Source organism: Pecten maximus, chromosome 4, assembly GCF_902652985.1.
Source record: "Pecten maximus chromosome 4, xPecMax1.1, whole genome shotgun sequence".
Lineage (NCBI taxonomy): Eukaryota > Metazoa > Mollusca > Bivalvia > Pectinida > Pectinidae > Pecten > Pecten maximus.
This window is the reverse complement of record NC_047018.1, coordinates 75,695-84,829: the sequence shown is the minus strand read 5'-3', so window position 1 is coordinate 84,829 and position 9,135 is coordinate 75,695.

Sequence of the window (9,135 nt, the reverse complement as noted above, 5' to 3'; positions counted from 1 at the left end):
CCCCGTACATAAAGACTGTACTACCGATCACTAAGTGTTTTGTGGAGATCCCCGTACATAAAGACTGTACTACCGATCACTAAGTGTTTTGTGGAGATCCCCGTACATAAAGACTGTACTACCGATCACTAAGTGTTTTGTGGAGATCCCCGTACATAAAGACTGTACTACCGATCACTAAGTGTTTTGTGGAGATCCCCGTACATAAAGACTGTACTACCGATCACTAAGTGTTTTGTGGAGATCCCCGTACATAAAGACTGTACTACCGATCACTAAGTGTTTTGTGGAGAACCCCGTACTTAAAGACTTAACTACCGATCCCTAAGTGTTTTGTGGAGATCCCCGTACATTAAAACTGTACTACCGATCACTAAGTGTTTTGTGGAGAACCCCGTATTTAAAGACTTAACTACCGATCCCTAAGTGTTTTGTGGAGATCCCCGTACATAAAGACTGTACTACCGATCACTAAGTGTTTTGTAGAGATCCCCGTAATAAAGACTGTACTACCGATCACTAAGTGTTTTGTGGAGATCTCCGTACATAAAGACTGTACTACCGATCACTAAATGTTTTGTGGAGATCCCTGTAGATAAAGACTGTACTACCGATCACTAAGTGTTTTGTGGAGATCCCCGTACATAAAGACTGTACTACCGATCACTAAGTGTTTTGTGGAGATCCCCGTACATAAAGACTGTACTACCGATCACTAAGTGTTTTGTGGAGATCCCCGTACATAAAGACTGTACTACCGATTACTAAGTGTTTTGTGGAGATCCCTGTAGATAAAGACTGTACTACCGATCACTAAGTGTTTTGTGGAGATCCCCGTACATAAAGACTGTACTACCGATCACTAAGTGTTTTGTGGAGATCCCCGTACATAAAGACTGTACTACCGATCACTAAGTGTTTTGTGGAGATCCCCGTACATAAAGACTGTACTACCGATCACTAAGTGTTTTGTGGAGATCCCCGTACATAAAGACTGTACTACCGATCACTAAGTGTTTTGTGGAGATCCCCGTACATAAAGACTGTACTACCGATCACTAAGTGTTTTGTAGAGATCCCCGTAATAAAGACTGTACTACCGATCACTAAGTGTTTTGTGGAGATCTCCGTACATAAAGACTGTACTACCGATCACTAAATGTTTTGTGGAGATCCCTGTAGATAAAGACTGTACTACCGATCACTAAGTGTTTTGTGGAGATCCCCGTACATAAAGACTGTACTACCGATCACTAAGTGTTTTGTGGAGATCCCCGTACATAAAGACTGTACTACCGATCACTAAGTGTTTTGTGGAGATCCCCGTACATAAAGACTGTACTACCGATTACTAAGTGTTTTGTGGAGATCCCTGTAGATAAAGACTGTACTACCGATCACTAAGTGTTTTGTGGAGATCCCCGTACATAAAGACTGTACTACCGATCACTAAGTGTTTTGTGGAGATCCCCGTACATAAAGACTGTACTACCGATCACTAAGTGTTTTGTGGAGATCCCCGTACATAAAGACTGTACTACCGATCACTAAGTGTTTTGTGGAGATCCCCGTACATAAAGACTGTACTACCAATCACTAAGTGTTTTGTGGAGATCCCCGTACATAAAGACTGTACTACCGATCACTAAGTGTTTTGTGGAGATCCCCGTACATAAAGACTGTACTACCGATCACTAAGTGTTTTGTGGAGATCCCTGTAGATAAAGACTGTACTACCGATCACTAAGTGTTTTATGGAGATCCCCGTACATAAAGACTGTACTACCGATCACTAAGTGTTTTGTGGAGATCCCCGTACATAAAGACTGTACTACCGATCACTAAGTGTTTTGTGGAGATCTCCGTACATAAAGACTGTACTACCGATCACTAAGTGTTTTGTAGAGATCCCCGTAATAAAGACTGTACTACCGATCACTAAGTGTTTTGTGGAGATCCCTGTACATAAAGACTGTACTACCGATCACTAAGTGTTTTGTGGAGATCCCCGTACATAAAGACTGTACTACCGATTACTAAGTGTTTTGTGGAGATCCCCGTACATAAAGACTGTACTACCGATCACTAAGTGTTTTGTGGAGATCCCCGTATATAAAGACTGTACTACCGATCAATAAGTGTTTTGTGGAGAACCCCGTACATAAAGACTGTACTACCGATCACTAAGTGTTTTGTGGAGATCTCCGTACATAAAGACTGTACTACCGATCACTAAGTGTTTTGTGGAGATCCCCGTACATAAAGACTGTACTACCGATCACTAAGTGTTTTGTGGAGATCTCGGTACATAAAGATTGTACTACCGATCACTAAGTGTTTTGTAGAGATCCCCGTACATAAAGACTGTACTACCGATCACTAAGTGTTTTGTGGAGATCCCCGTACATAAAGACTGTACTACCGATCACTAAGTGTTTTGTGGAGATCCCCGTACATAAAGACTGTACTACCGATCACTAAGTGTTTTGTGGAGATCCCCGTACATAAAGACTGTACTACCGATCACTAAGTGTTTTGTGGAGATCCCTGTAGATAAAGACTGTACTACCGATCACTAAGTGTTTTGTGGAGATCCCCGTACATAAAGACTGTACTACCGATCACTAAGTGTTTTGTGGAGATCCCCGTACATAAAGACTGTACTACCGATTACTAAGTGTTTTGTGGAGATCCCTGTAGATAAAGACTGTACTACCGATCACTAAGTGTTTTGTGAAGATCCCCGTACATAAAGACTGTACTACCGATCACTAAGTGTTTTGTGGAGATCCCTGTACATAAAGACTGTACTACCGATCACTAAGTGTTTTGTGGAGATCCCTGTACATAAAGACTGTACTACCGATCACTAAGTGTTTTGTGGAGATCCCCGTATATAAAGACTGTACTACCGATCACTAAGTGTTTTGTGGAGATCCCTGTACATAAAGACTGTACTACCGATCATTAAGTGTTTTGTGGAGATCCCCGTACATAAAGACTGTACTACCGATCACTAAGTGTTTTGTGGAGATCCCCGTACATAAAGACTGTACTACCGATCACTAAGTGTTTTGTGGAGATCCCCGTACATAAAGACTGTACTACCGATTACTAAGTGTTTTGTGGAGATCCCCGTACATAAAGACTGTACTACCGATCACTAAGTGTTTTGTGGAGATCTCGGTACATAAAGATTGTACTACCGATCACTAAGTGTTTTGTGGAGATCTCCGTACATAAAGACTGTACTACCGATCACTAAGTGTTTTGTGGAGATCTCGGTACATAAAGACTGTACTACCGATCACTAAGTGTTTTGTGGAGATCCCTGTACATAAAGACTGTACTACCGATCACTAAGTGTTTTGTTGAGATCCCCGTACATAAAGACTGTACTACCGATCACTAAGTGTTTTGTGGAGAACCCCGTACATAAAGACTGTACTACCGATCACTAAGTGTTTTGTGGAGATCCCCGTACATAAAGACTGTACTACCGACCACTAAGTGTTTTGTGGAGATCCCTGTAGATAAAGACTGTACTACCGATCACTAAGTGTTTTGTGGAGATCCCCGTACATAAAGACTGTACTACCGATCACTAAGTGTTTTGTGGAGATCCCCGTACATCAAGACTGTACTACCGATCACTAAGTGTTTGTGGAAATCCCCGTTCATAAAAACTGTACTACCAATCACTAAGTGTTTTGTGGAGAACCCCGTATTTAAAGACTTAACTACCGATCACTAAGTGTTTTGTGGAGATCCCCGTACATAAAGACTGTACTACCGATCACTAAGTGTTTTGTGGAGATCCCCGTACATAAAGACTGTACTACCGATCACTAAGTGTTTTGTGGAGATCCCCGTACATAAAGACTGTACTACCGATCACTAAGTGTTTTGTGGAGATCCCCGTACATAAAGACTGTACTACCGATCACTAAGTGTTTTGTGGAGATCTCGGTACATAAAGATTGTACTACCGATCACTAAGTGTTTTGTGGAGATCCCCGTACATAAAGACTGTACTACCGATCACTAAGTGTTTTGTGGAGATCCCTGTAGATAAAGACTGTACTACCGATCACTAAGTGTTTTGTGGAGATCTCCGTACATAAAGACTGTACTACCGATCATTAAGTGTTTTGTGGAGATCCCCGTACATAAAGACTGTACTACCGATCATTAAGTGTTTTGTGGAGATCCCTGTAGATAAAGACTGTACTACCGATCACTAAGTGTTTTGTGGAGATCCCCGTACATAAAGACTGTACTACCGATCACTAAGTGTTTTGTGGAGATCCCCGTACATAAAGACTGTACTACCGATCACTAAGTGTTTTGTGGAGATCCCCGTACATAAAGACTGTACTACCGATCACTAAGTGTTTTGTGGAGATCCCCGTACATAAAGACTGTACTACCGATCACTAAGTGTTTGTGGACATCCCCGTTCATAAAAACTGTACTACCAATCACTAAGTGGTTTGTAGTAAAACTTCAATCTAGGATTATTTTTCTGTTTGGCAGTCAAATCTCTCATGAGTAGTATAACTTCAATCTTGGTTTATTTTCATGTTTGGCAGTCAAATCTCTCATGAGTAGTATAACTTCAATCTATAATTCTTTTTTTTGTTTGGCAGTCAGATCTCCCATGAGTAGTATAACTTAAATCTTGGTTTATTTTCCTGTTTTGCAGTCAAATCTCCCATGAGTAGTATAACTTAAATCTTGGTTTATTTTCCTGTTTTGCAGTCAAATCTCCCATGAGTAGTATAACTTCAATCTTGGTTTCTTTTCCTGTTTGGCAGTCAAATCTCTCATGAGTAGTATAACTTCAATCTTGGTTTCTTTTTCTGTTTTGCAGTCAAATCTCTCATGAGTAGTATAACTTAAATCTTGGTTTCTTTTCCTGTTTGGCAGTCAAATCTCCCATGAGTAGTATAACTTCATGTAATGGCGATTTATCTACTTTCTTTTGTAGGTTGTCATAGAAAGGATATTTTTCGTCTTCTCGAGTGTCCTTCCCTTATAATATACACGATAAGCCATGGGTTACGTTTACTTAGCTCTTTACACCCAAGGGTGCTTGTGATCTAGTGCTTTGGTGCAGAAGAAGAGATCGAAACGTAAGCGAATGTAATATCTTGAGTATCTAGGATGAAAACCAATATGAGATACCTAGTACATTTTGTGTTTATATATAATTTCATTAAACTTTTCTTTACAACATATCAAGTATATGTTTGGAGTTTTGAAGTCGTAAATCACTGCGACATCGACACATCCACCTTAAGTTGAAGTCGTGGTGCATTGGCTGGTGTTTCTGATATTTTCTTTAATAGTATCCATGGCAATGTTACATATCTAAAACACGCACGCTCAAGATCACACACGATACCAGCAATAGGGAACGTTGACGCGCTTCCTAACCCTCCTGTCTAACTCAACCAACAAATGCTCCATTAGGACATATTTGGACTGTATGGTGGCTAATCAAGGACTAGGACGTTGTTTTGAACCTGCTGCAACGTGAGGTTACGTTGATGGATAAGAGGAAGAACGCGTGGGCCCTAAGACCTGATAGTGATATCCTACTGCAACCCTCTCGCTTAATACAAGATGCCACGACACGCCTGCCAATGATATGTTTAGTCTCGCTTAATACAAGGTGTTATAACCAGTCACATGAGAAAACACGTCTTGTAAATTAATGAATAATTCAGCTCTGAAACAAGGTGACTTTTCTCGGTTGATATTTTTATCGAATTTAAATCAAGAATTAACGAGTTGGGGAAATCTTTGACCTTCATTCATCTGTTGAAGGTCATTTCCCGTTGGTCCTACCTATTAAATCGTACCAGATATTTACAGTTGCTACTAACTACAACGAATAGCATTCTAATTATATTCGAGTGTAAAACGTGTAACTGTTCGTGAAGTGTGATCCGGTATACAGGTGAGGGGGTATTTACAAGCCGCTTCTTGAAACCCGCCGGTTTTGAACGATGTATCAATGTCTGCGTCCATTTGCATTTCATATAAAAACAAAACAACAACAAAAACAAAACAAAAGCAAAAAAAGACAAAACAAAACATTGCAAATACATTTTGAGCTATACTCTTCCGCTTATAGAGAAGCGAAGCTTCATCATAAAGATAGCAACCGATATTGTAGGCCGAATCGGCATACCTTCGCCCAGTGGTATGCATTAGAATGAAATATGGAAACTCCTAAACAGATTATAAGAATTTAAAATGTTGGCATATTATGGAATTATCTTGATTGGAAGGATGCTATCTGTCAATTTCCAGACTAGTAATCAATGACTGAGGAACTTCTTTAGATGGTGTGAGTTCTCCTATAGTCTTACGTGGCATATTTTGTGTATAGATGTATAATTAGGTGCTCGCTGATTTGCATGTAATGTTACACGTTTCTATGACACATGATGAAAATCTAAACCCATGGTTCGATTCCGGGAATACGACGTGTCAAGCCCCTGTGCATAAAAGATGTATTTAACACACATTTTTACGTTCAACCTTGTTAATTAAAAACAATGGCTTTAAGTACGCTAAAGGTTTCCGCAGCACAATTCATTTGCATCGTTAGAAGTTGTAAAGTTATAATCAGGGGGTCCAGAACTAAGTATTTGGGTATTTTGGAAATGACAGCGATGGCTCCTGTTAAAGGCTAGCTATCATATTATTTATCTTGAAATATATCTTAAGTTTAGGATCTTAAATCATCAGCCCCATCTCCGCATTACACATACAGTTGAGTGTAGACTAAAGGTTACACAAAGTGCACTCCGAGTGCACTCCGTTTGGACTTGGAGTGCACCCCGTTTGGACTCCAGGTAAACTTGGAGTGCACTCGGAGTGCACTCCAAGTTTACCTGGAGTCCTATCAGGCCCCAATCCTACCTGGGTCCACATGTATCACATGTACCTGTAACCAAGTACATATATATACACAATGTTTATAGATAGATGTATACTCTTATACATTTAGACTCCTTAAAACATGTAACAATAAGATATGTGTTACTGTTTTATCTTTGTATATATCATCTTATTATTTTGTTGGTTCATTTTTAGTTGGTTAACTAACAATATCTATTATAATAGATTTTTTCTATTAGTAAACCCTATATAAAATGAATAGATCTGGCACTTCGTTAAAAAATGTATGATAGCATTCCTTTGATTTGAAGAGTTTTAACAAGCCACGTAAATTAATAGAAATTGGTAATAAACAAAACATATTTGGCAAGTTGTTTGTGGTCTCTCAAAATGTAGAGTTTGATTGTGTACTGGAAATATCTTGTACTCGAAGTACTACTGTTTTTAATATTTCAAATACTTTTCTTCCAACAGTTTAAATTTATCTTAACATACAATACAAACGAATTTTTTTTTTAGCACCTTGATAGCATATTCCGGATCCAATGTCTAATATTGATTTACAGTTTAAACTTTAAGATCAATAAGATTCAATATTTACCTGTATATCATGATTACAGGGGTGTGGAGAAAAGACAGACTTACACTGACCCCAATAATGACCCCTTCCTCCAAGTTTACCTTATAAGGTGTGAAGATCTGGACAGGTGTACACATGGTCATCTAACTAGATAAAGACCCCCTTAATTGTTAGATGGAAACTGGACATCACACCTTACCTTTACCTAGCCCGAGTTTCCTCTGGCCCTGACACCATGTCTGGTATGGTGTCAGGGCTAGAGGAAACTCAGGCTGACCTATACCAAGGTCATATAGAATATAGGTACAGACTTGTGACGGTCGATATCTGACACTTTTGAAATGATATGATTGTCCATTCCTATTACAGTATTATCAAAACAGTTATAAGTCATTATTGTAAAAAAAATATTTGAAAAAAAAAAAAAAAATTCAAACTGGTACCAGAGACCTATATACTAGTATATAGGTCTCTGCTGGTACTATTACTTTATGTCTTTGATATTATAATGGAAGTATGTATAGAGTATTAGAAGTCAATATGTAAATCAACATAGATTAATATAATTCTCATGTTTGAGTTAAGTAAATACTTATCAAACATTCCATACACAAACTGCAGCTGGCCTCATGTTATCTTTTTTAAAGTTTGAACATTTAAATTTATGATTTTATAATTGGCTTGAACAACCATTGTACATTCATGACCTGTATCTGTTACATAAAATGTATAAGTGACACATATCATGATAGATATTGACTGAATGGGAATAGAAAACGATGTAGTTCCAACAGGTCAGTTTTACAGGTAAATGGTACATAGGTTGCCGTGTCCAACTGCCCTGAGGCAAATTGTACCTCAGGCTCTATAATCTTATTTCCTGGACGAGAACAATGTGAACTAATTATGGGTATAAGGCTGTAGGTTGGTTCTTGGAAATGGTGAATTTACATTTATTATACCATTTGGAATTACACTGAATTTTTTTTTTTTTTTACATTAATCTCTTTCTTTACAATTAATTTTTTAAAGCAATGTCTTTATATTTTTGAATATAACAAGATAAGAACTGCATCATTTCTTAATTTGATTTGCATTAATTTTTTCTGAACTTATATCATTCAACATTGTACCTCTACATACCGGACACCTGCATAAACCGGCCAATACGTTTGGTCTCAATGACTTACGGTTTAGACAGGTTACAATGTAATAACAGAGACTTGTATATCACATATACAAGTCTCTGGTAATAAGAAACAGCTTATTTTTACTTTCTAATTTCAGTATAGAATGACTTCATTTCAATAGAGTTGGTCTTCTTAACCCTGTTAACCAATTTGTTAATGGTTTTACAGCTTATCGTTACATTTCCACCTTAATTACACTGGTATTTCATTTATACATGTAATTTTGGTCTGATTAAGGCCTCTCAGATGGAGAGCTACAATCCTTTCCTTCAAGTCAGGAGATAATCTTACTGTTCTGTTAATTGGCCTGAGGTTATAACACACCCTGCATTGCACAGCTTCATCATTTGAAGCCATGGCTAACAGTGACAAAATTGACATAGGTATTTCTGTGAAACCAGGACAGTACCTGCAGCTGGCTCCTAAAACTCACCTGGCACAGGTCTCAGG